At 37.0% G+C, this 8,570-nt stretch overlaps 1 long non-coding RNA gene across 1 annotated transcript in view; it reads right to left on the bottom strand.

The window, feature by feature from the left end:
* Nucleotides 1-883: 883 nt before the first annotated feature.
* The window catches only part of LOC144306724 (uncharacterized), a 54,487-nt gene continuing 46,800 nt past the window's right edge, over nucleotides 884-8,570 (bottom strand). Inside the window, exon 4 of the long non-coding RNA XR_013373817.1 lies at nucleotides 884-1,010. This is a non-coding gene — a long non-coding RNA (uncharacterized LOC144306724). The remainder of the gene's footprint in view (nucleotides 1,011-8,570) is intronic.

The raw sequence follows: 8,570 nt of genomic DNA, 5'->3' as shown, positions 1-8,570 counted from the left end.
AGCTGATTGTAAATGCTGTATTCAGCGACCTAGGCCAAGTTCATCTTCACAATGTCCTATCATATCATTAACAGACATGAAATAATTGCTGCACGTTGGCATTCTGTCGGCAAAGAGTCATGTGGATCGACATCAGTGGAACAGGATGGGAGGTCCCTGGGATGAGGCAAATTCCACCCTCCACTAATATCCTCTGGGTCTGCCTTTATTCCAGTGCCTTCCTTGAACTCATTATGGTCCTCTCCAATCTCATTATCTTGGGTTCAACTCCTTCACCTAGCACAGTCCCTCCTCACAATTATGGTGCATCAAGACATTTGAGAGTGAGCCAGTCTCCCTTTAGAATACATTAGTGCTTTTTAAAAAGTAAATAAATATAATTGTTTACTTTGTCAAACAAATTAAAAATGATGAAGATAGGGATCCCTGTGTGGCGCAGCGGTTTGGCGCCTGCCTTTGGCCCAGGGCGCGATCCTGGAGACCCGGGATCGAATCCCACGTCGGCCTCCCGGTGCATGGAGCCTGCTTCTCCCTCTGCCTGTGTCTCTGCCTCTCTCTCTCTCACTGTGTGCCTATCATAAATAAATAAAAATTAAAAAAAATGATGAAGATAGGGGAAAGAGTGATAGAAAGAAAACACAAAGAGAGTTTTAAGGGAAATCTGTTGAAAACTTTGGGTGGAATGACACGCATTCTTCCAATAACTTTTGTGTGTGTGTCAAAAACAGATCTGAGATATTTTACAATAAATGATATGTGAACTATAAAAAATATTTAAGAACAAGAGATGAGGCATGAAAAGAGCGAAAACTCTAAGAAAACCCAGGTAAAAGGAAATGTCTCAGTCCAGACAGGTTGCTATAATAAAACATCATAGATCAGATGGCTTATAAACAGCAGAAGTTTATTATCTACAGTTTTGAAGGCTAGAGAAGTCCACGATCATGGCACCTGCAGATTCAGTGTCTGCTTAAGGTCCACTTCCTGGTTGATAGAAGGCCATCTTCTCACTATGGTAGAAGGGATGAGGATGCTCTCTGAGATCTCTTTTATAATGACACTAATCCCATTTACAAAGACCCTCATGATCTACTAACCCCTCAAAGGCCCCCCCCTCCAAATACCATGGCATTGGGCTTAGCATTCAACACATGGGTTCTGGGGACACAGACATTCTGTCTGTAGCAGGAAGCACAAATCCTTGCTCCATCATACCAATCGGGGCACACAGGGAAAGCTGATGGGCCCCATTAGAACTTCCTAACCCTGTCCAGAGGGAGGGAGCATTTTAAAAATCGGTTATCTGACCAGACCCAAACTTACTAAATCAGAGTCTCTAGGTGTTAAGCCCAAGTAGCTGTCTACTAAGAGTAAACATCAAGAAAGACAATTTTTTACAGAGACACATGCAAAGTCTATGAAAGCATTTAGAAATCAACAAGGAAAATTCAAGTCAATGCAACTCAGGATTACCAACACCTGACAATAATAGCTCACATGCTATGTGGAGCTCTGAATTTTCCAAACTGCTCAAGTAGGAAAAACAGAGATAGACAAATGAATGGGCAGTGACCAAGAGTCATTCACTATGAGAAGAAGAACCAGGGTAGATGAAGATGGGAGGGTTCTGGAAGCACAGAGAAGGGGGCAAATGGGTGGAAAGTGGGTCTGGAACCAGAACACCAGGCTAGCACTTAGTAGGTACTTCCTAAATTTTAGCCCCCATCTCTTTACAAGATCTCTCTCTGTGAAACTACTTCACAACACTGGAACCTGTTTTCAATGAACTAAAAACAAAGTATGGGGGTAAGTCAAATCTACCAGCATTTCTTTATATATATATAGAAATATATATATATCTCAAGGATATATAAAAAGGACCACAGTAAGTATCATGGGAACTGACTGGAGCAGGAGACCAAACACTGACTTCAAAGCTATCCAGAGCAGGGTTCCCTTTACTGTCCTCAGGACCCTGGGCAAAGTCAGTAAATAAATATGAGTCTAGTTCCTCATCTGCAAAACAGAGAAAATAGTCCCCAATACCATTCTTGTTGAAAATATCTATTAATAGGTGTGTCTTCCCACTGGAATGTGAGCTATTTGACGGCAGGAGCAATGTCAGATTTATGTCTGTATTTTTAGAGCGTGGCACATAGTAGGACTATATATATGTTGAACTGAACTAAACTGTTAATTACCAGGATGTCATAATGAATAAATGAAATAAAGTATATAAAGTGAAAAAAGAAAAGAAAAAGAAAGACAATCTTTTTCTTGTCTCTGCGGCAAATTTATGACATGGTTTCTTAAAGGTCACTAGGCAATGAAATGTACCATGTTCAACAACAGTGCTCATCACATGGCTATTCCTCACATTGATCTTCAATAAAGGTAGAGGAGGGACATAAGGCTACATCACAGCCTGTGAAAGAACTTTTTACTCTGGATGCAGCCTCATGCTCATCTCCTCTGACCGAGCATCAGGACTACAATAGAGGAAGGCAGGTGTGGAATATACCCTGGGCTTCTTCTCTTCCCAGACTTGTAGCAAGGAGCAAATATATAAGACCATACACACAGTAAGTGCCCAATAAATACTAGCAATTGTTAATATCATTATTCTCAAAGATCAGTGTTGTTGCTGGACTTTGGCAGGAGCTGAACATTTAAGATAAGTCACAAGAAAAACAACCCCTGCTTCTACTACACCTCCCTTGTAGAACCACTCACTAGCACGGAGCAGTCTCAAGTGCTCAGTGTACTTCATGCACTAATTTTCACAACTAGCCTGTGTGGAAGTACTATGATTATACCCATTTTATAGATGGAAAGACCGAGGAACAAACACATTAAATGTCGTGGTATGTGGCAGATCTCAATGTCCAACTTCAGGCTATCGGACTCCCAGTTATATGCTCTTAACCACCAGGTTTTATACCTCTGCCAGACGGTACCAACACAGGTCGCTGATTGAGATGGGAAACACATGCTCCAGGTATTCAGAGGCAGATGTCCAAGGTAAAGTTTGTTCTGAAAATTAAAGCCTGAGCCACAACCGGCTGTATCACAATTACCCGTATATCTCACTTCCCAAAAAGCAGCTTTGAATGAGGTCAGATGCCAAACACACGCACAAGTTTTGCTCCTATGTTGTCCTTTGGGAACTGGATCTGCCACCCATCTACATATTTAATGGAAAACCTATCAGAAATCTCAGCTAATCCCCCAGAATCTGAATCACCAGATAATCTCATCAACTCTCCCCTTTGCTCAGAACACAACCCATGACATCTTTTTTTGGAAATTTTCTTAACTATTTTCAAAAGGGGCGTCATCCCAGAAGTCATTTCTTTTAAGTTTCTCATTCAAGTGAGTGTAAAGGTTGAGAATGAAATACTTACTAGTTGTGATAAACTTGAGCCTAACCAAGAAGTATTCATAAACTCACCCTGGAGATGACAAAGGATCTCCTGGGTGGTTCCACACTTTGCTGGTCCATCCTAAAATAAAAGCCAACCAGCAGCACAGACACATTTTGTTGATGTTAATGCACACCACCTTGAAAGGACTTGGTACCTAGATTGCTTTTATTTACGTTCACAAGGACCAGTCTGTTAACAGAGGGAGCATCCAGATAGAACTAATATCCCCTAGAATCCTCCTCTGCCCGGAGGTTGTCAACTTAGGGAGAATGATGATGTTTTTAAGGCCATACTAAGGTGAGATGTGAAAGCATTTGAAATTCTGGACCTCTCCTGGCAGCTGCTGGACACCAGACTGGAAGAGTCCTTGGAAGAAGCAAACCTGCCTGGGGACGCAGGAAGCCAAGCTGCTCCAGCAGCAGCTGGAGCCAAAGCCAGCCACTCCCCACCCCCTCCCAGCTCCGGGAAGAAGCACGAACTCCCGAAAGAAAGGGGCAAAGGGAAAACGTGGAGGGGTGGAATTCAGGAAGGGAGCTGTGGAGAGAGCCCCCATGGGCCAGAACGGGAGAGAAAGGTTACAATTGAGTGCGGCATTGGTTTTAGAAATAACTTTAGGAATAACTGAAAAGCAAAGCTCCAATGCCATCTTGGGGTGTGAGATAAAGCCAAACTCTCTTTTTAAACTCTATTTATAAATATGTTTGATTAAAATGGTTTTGACAGCACTAATGTCCTCAGCAGGTCATATTCATGACTGTAAAGACCAGCAGGGAAATCTGTCATTTAAAATGAGCACATTTTCTCTAATCCAAAAATACTTTGACTACCAGGTCCAGAGAAAACCAAGGAACACACCTTCTGTATGGAAACCAGATGCAAATTTTAGGACACAAGCGTGTCATTGAGCTGCTGTCAACCATAAGGGAGATTTCAGAGGATTTAGGAAGAAATGGTCACTAGAAATCACCATGGAGTAAGTCATTCAAACTCTTTTGATAAAGAAGGGCTTATTTTTCATATAGTTATGTTAAAATCATATTCTTTTTTAGGTTATGAAAGTAGTATCTCTTCATTATTTTTTAAAAAGCACTAAAAATATCAATAAATAGGTCAATGTCTCACACCATGATCCCAACCCTTAGTGATGACCACCATTAACTATTTGATAGATATTTCTTGATATTTTTCTCTGCATTTATACTATTTTACAGATATATATAGATCATACAGTTGCAGCCTGATTCTTAGTGATTCATGTCACTGAAAAGATGATCTCTAAAGTAAATTAATTTTTAAGTAATTTCAATTTAACTTCGATGTTCACATATGCATGCTTTTTTTTTTGAAACTGAGCATTCCACTAGGAAAGCTTAACATCCTCATTTTTGATAGTGAGCCAATGTTGCTGTTCTCATATACAAAAAATAGAAGGCATGAATCATTAAATAATCTCATAGTTATTTGTATAGTTAACAAAAACAATCATACTATTAAGCAATTATTGAGTCCATACTAACCCCCAGGTACTGTAATAAACATCTTACATATGTTAACTCTTAAGAACAGCCCTATGAGGAAGGCAGTAATATCCTGTTTCAGATAGAGAAAAAGAGGCTCAGATAAATTAAATAATGCTCCCAAGGTCATGCAGCAAGTAATTGTAGCATAGTCTGTATTCAAAACTATTCAAACCAAAATCACTATGTTCCATCCTGCTACCTACCATTCAAGTAATCAGGTTATAGTTATGAAAATACTCAGATAAATAAATCAGCGTACTTAAAATTGTTTTGTGATGTGACTATATATGTTATGGAATTATTAGTGGAAGTAATAAGTTTAGAGTCCACCCTCTGGCACTTATCACCAGGGTGACCTTGAAGAAATCCTTTAACCTAAACTCAGCTACAAAGGGAAGATACTATCTATCATAACACGGCGAGGCTAACATGAGGATATGAAATTTCTCTTTGTAAACTGTAAAGAGCTATCTAATAATATTATGTTTGGATATATTTATGTGGCAAACAGAAGCTTGATCATAGCAGGCTTTCTAACTTCACCTTTATGAGTCTATCAGAATAAAAACAAATGAAGAATTGTTTTTAACTTCAATGGAAATCAAAAGCATGTTTTAGCAATATTCTGAGTCAGAGTTATACACCTTGAGAGTAGTTCTGTACCCCTTCCTGAGACTCTGAGCTGCTTCCCTCAACTTATTCACACTGTTTTGCCTTTACCCGGGATGTCAGCATCAAGAGCAGTGGTCATAAAAAGGCAGGAGGAGAGAAAAAAAAAAAAAAGGCGGGCGGGGCGGCGGAGGGGGATCAGTAGTGTTTCCAACCTTGTTATTTCCCAGCCATGCTTTTCCCTATTCGATAATAAAGTGTTAAATTAATTTTTATTTTATCAATATAATGCATGCATATATTTTAAAAGTCAAACTTAATCCAAAAAACCCTTTGTGAATAGTCTCCTACATAACTCCCCACTTTCACCTCCTAAATACTACCATTTTCAAATTATTTATCTCTTTCTTCCAGTATTTACTCTCACATTTCAAAGTGACATGCTTATCCTACAATTTATTGACTAATCCACATTAATCTATTATTGAATTCTTATTATGAAAATTAAGATAAAGTTTCATAAACTATCTCTCCACTTTCTTTATCTTTCAAATAGGGATCCATAATAATTTTTAATTATGTGGTTTTGAGTCAATATTAAGCTAATATGACTACTATTGTCAAGACAAAAAGCAAACCATGACTACTATTTTCTCTCTTTTAAAAAAACAGAAAATGGCAAACAATAGAGAAAAATAATGAAACCAAAAGTTAGTTCTTTGAGATGAATGAAATTGTTAAGACACTAACTAGACTGCCAAGAAAACAACAAATTGTCAATACCAGGAATTAAAAAGGGAACATTACTATAGATTCTATAAATATGAAATGCATGTAAAGAAACAGTGTGAACAACTATATGCCAGCAAACTTGACAAATCAGGTAATTGGTTGCATTCATTAAAAAGTACAGATTACCAAAACTAATACAAGAAATAATAAAAGGTGGGGATCCCTGGGTGGCTCAGTGGTTTGGCGCCTGCCTTCGGCCCAGGGCGTGATCCTGGAGTCCCAGGATTAAGTCCCGTATGGGCTCCCTGTGTGGGGCCTGCTTCTCCCTCTGCCTGTGTCTCTGCCTCTCTCTCTCTCTGTGTGTGTGTGTGTGTGTCTCTCATGAATAAATAAATAAAATCTTTAAAAAATAAATAAATAAAAGGTATGAACAGGCTTATATCTCTTAAAGAAATGGCATTGTAGTTTAAAAACCTTTATATAAATAAATATTCAGGTCTGACAAATCCTATCAAATATCTAAGAAAGAAATAATACTAACCCTACCCAAATACTTTCAGAAAATAGAAAAGGAGGAACATTTCCATCTCATTTTATGAGGCCAACATTACCCTGGTTCAAAAAAAACATTATAAAAAATAAAACTATGACTAATATTCTTCATGAAAATAAAGACAAAAATTCTTTACAATATGTTGACAAAACAAACAAACAATATTTTAAAAGGATAACACATCATGTCCATCATATTCAAGCAGGACTTATCCCAGGAATTCAAAGTTAGTTTGACACTTGAAAAGTCAAACGATGTAATTCACCACATCAACAGGTTGAAAGAAATAAGCCATATGATCATTTCCATAGATACAGAAAAAGCATTTGATAAAATTTAACATTCTTTTTTTTTTTTTAATTTAACATTCATGATGAAAACTCACAGCCAAGAGGTAAATTCTTCAACCTGACAAAGAGCATCTGTGAAAACTTAGAGTTAACATCCTCCTAATGATGAAAGCCTGTTTTCTTACTAAGATCAGGAACAGCAAGGATAGTTGCTCTCATCACTCCTATCCAACATTAAACTGGAAGCCATGTCCAGTACAATAAAGTAAGAAAAAGAAATACAAGTCATACAGATTAGAAAAAAGAAGAAAAACTATTAACTTGCAGACGTGATTGTCTACTTAGGAAATCCTAAGGAAAATATGAAAAAACTAGCAGAATTACTGGAATTAATAAATATTTTTAAAAAGTTTCAAAATACAAGATTAATATTTTAACAATCAACAGTATTACTAATGATCTGAAAAAGTTTTTATATCCCATTTGCAATACCATCAAAAATAAGAAATATTTAGAAATCTAATAAAGGAGGTGAAAAATCTATACACCAAAAACTATAAGACATTGGTGAAAAAAATTGAAGACACCAATAAGTGAAAAAAAAAGTGTCATGCTCATGAATTAGAAGAGTAATGTTAAAATGTCCATATTACACAGGTCTATCTCTAAATTCAATGCAATCTCTATCAAAATTCCAATGTCATTTTTCACAGATATAAAAAAAAACCCTAAAATTCATAGGGAACCACAAGATGCCTAAAATGGCCAAAGCAATCATAAAGCTGGAGACATCACACTTCCTGATTTCAAACTATATTACAAAGCTATAGTAATCAAAACAGTATGGTACTGGAAAAAAAAACAGACCCATAGATTAATGGAGCAGAACAGAGAACCTGGAAATATATTATTAGTATACAATAGTAATAATAATAATAATCAGAAATTGTCACATATGTGGTCATTTGACATGGGAACCATGAATACTCAAATGGGAAAGGATACTTTGTTCAATAAATGGTGCTGGGAAAACTGGACATCCACGTGCAAAATAATGAAATTGAATCCCTGACTGATACAATTCACAAAAATTACCTTGAAATGGGTTAAGGACTTAAACATAAGACCTGAAGCCATATAACTCCTAGAAGAAAACATAGGGGAAATTTCCTTGACATTGGTCTTGGCAATGATATTTTGGATAGGAACCAAAAACAAAGACAACAAAAACAAATATCAATAAGTGGGACTATATTAAACTAAAAAGCTCTATACAACAAAAGGAACAAACAGCAAAATGAAAAGGCAATCTACAGAATGGGGAAAATATTTGCAAACCATATATCTAATAAGGGGTTAATATCCAAAATACATAAGGAACTCATATAATTCAATAGCAAAAAAAAAATAGAAATATTGAAAACTATTTAAAAAGTGGTCA

The sequence above is a fragment of the Canis aureus genome, chromosome 37 (assembly GCF_053574225.1).
Source record: "Canis aureus isolate CA01 chromosome 37, VMU_Caureus_v.1.0, whole genome shotgun sequence".
Lineage (NCBI taxonomy): Eukaryota > Metazoa > Chordata > Mammalia > Carnivora > Canidae > Canis > Canis aureus.
This window is presented reverse-complemented; position numbering and strand designations above follow the sequence as displayed.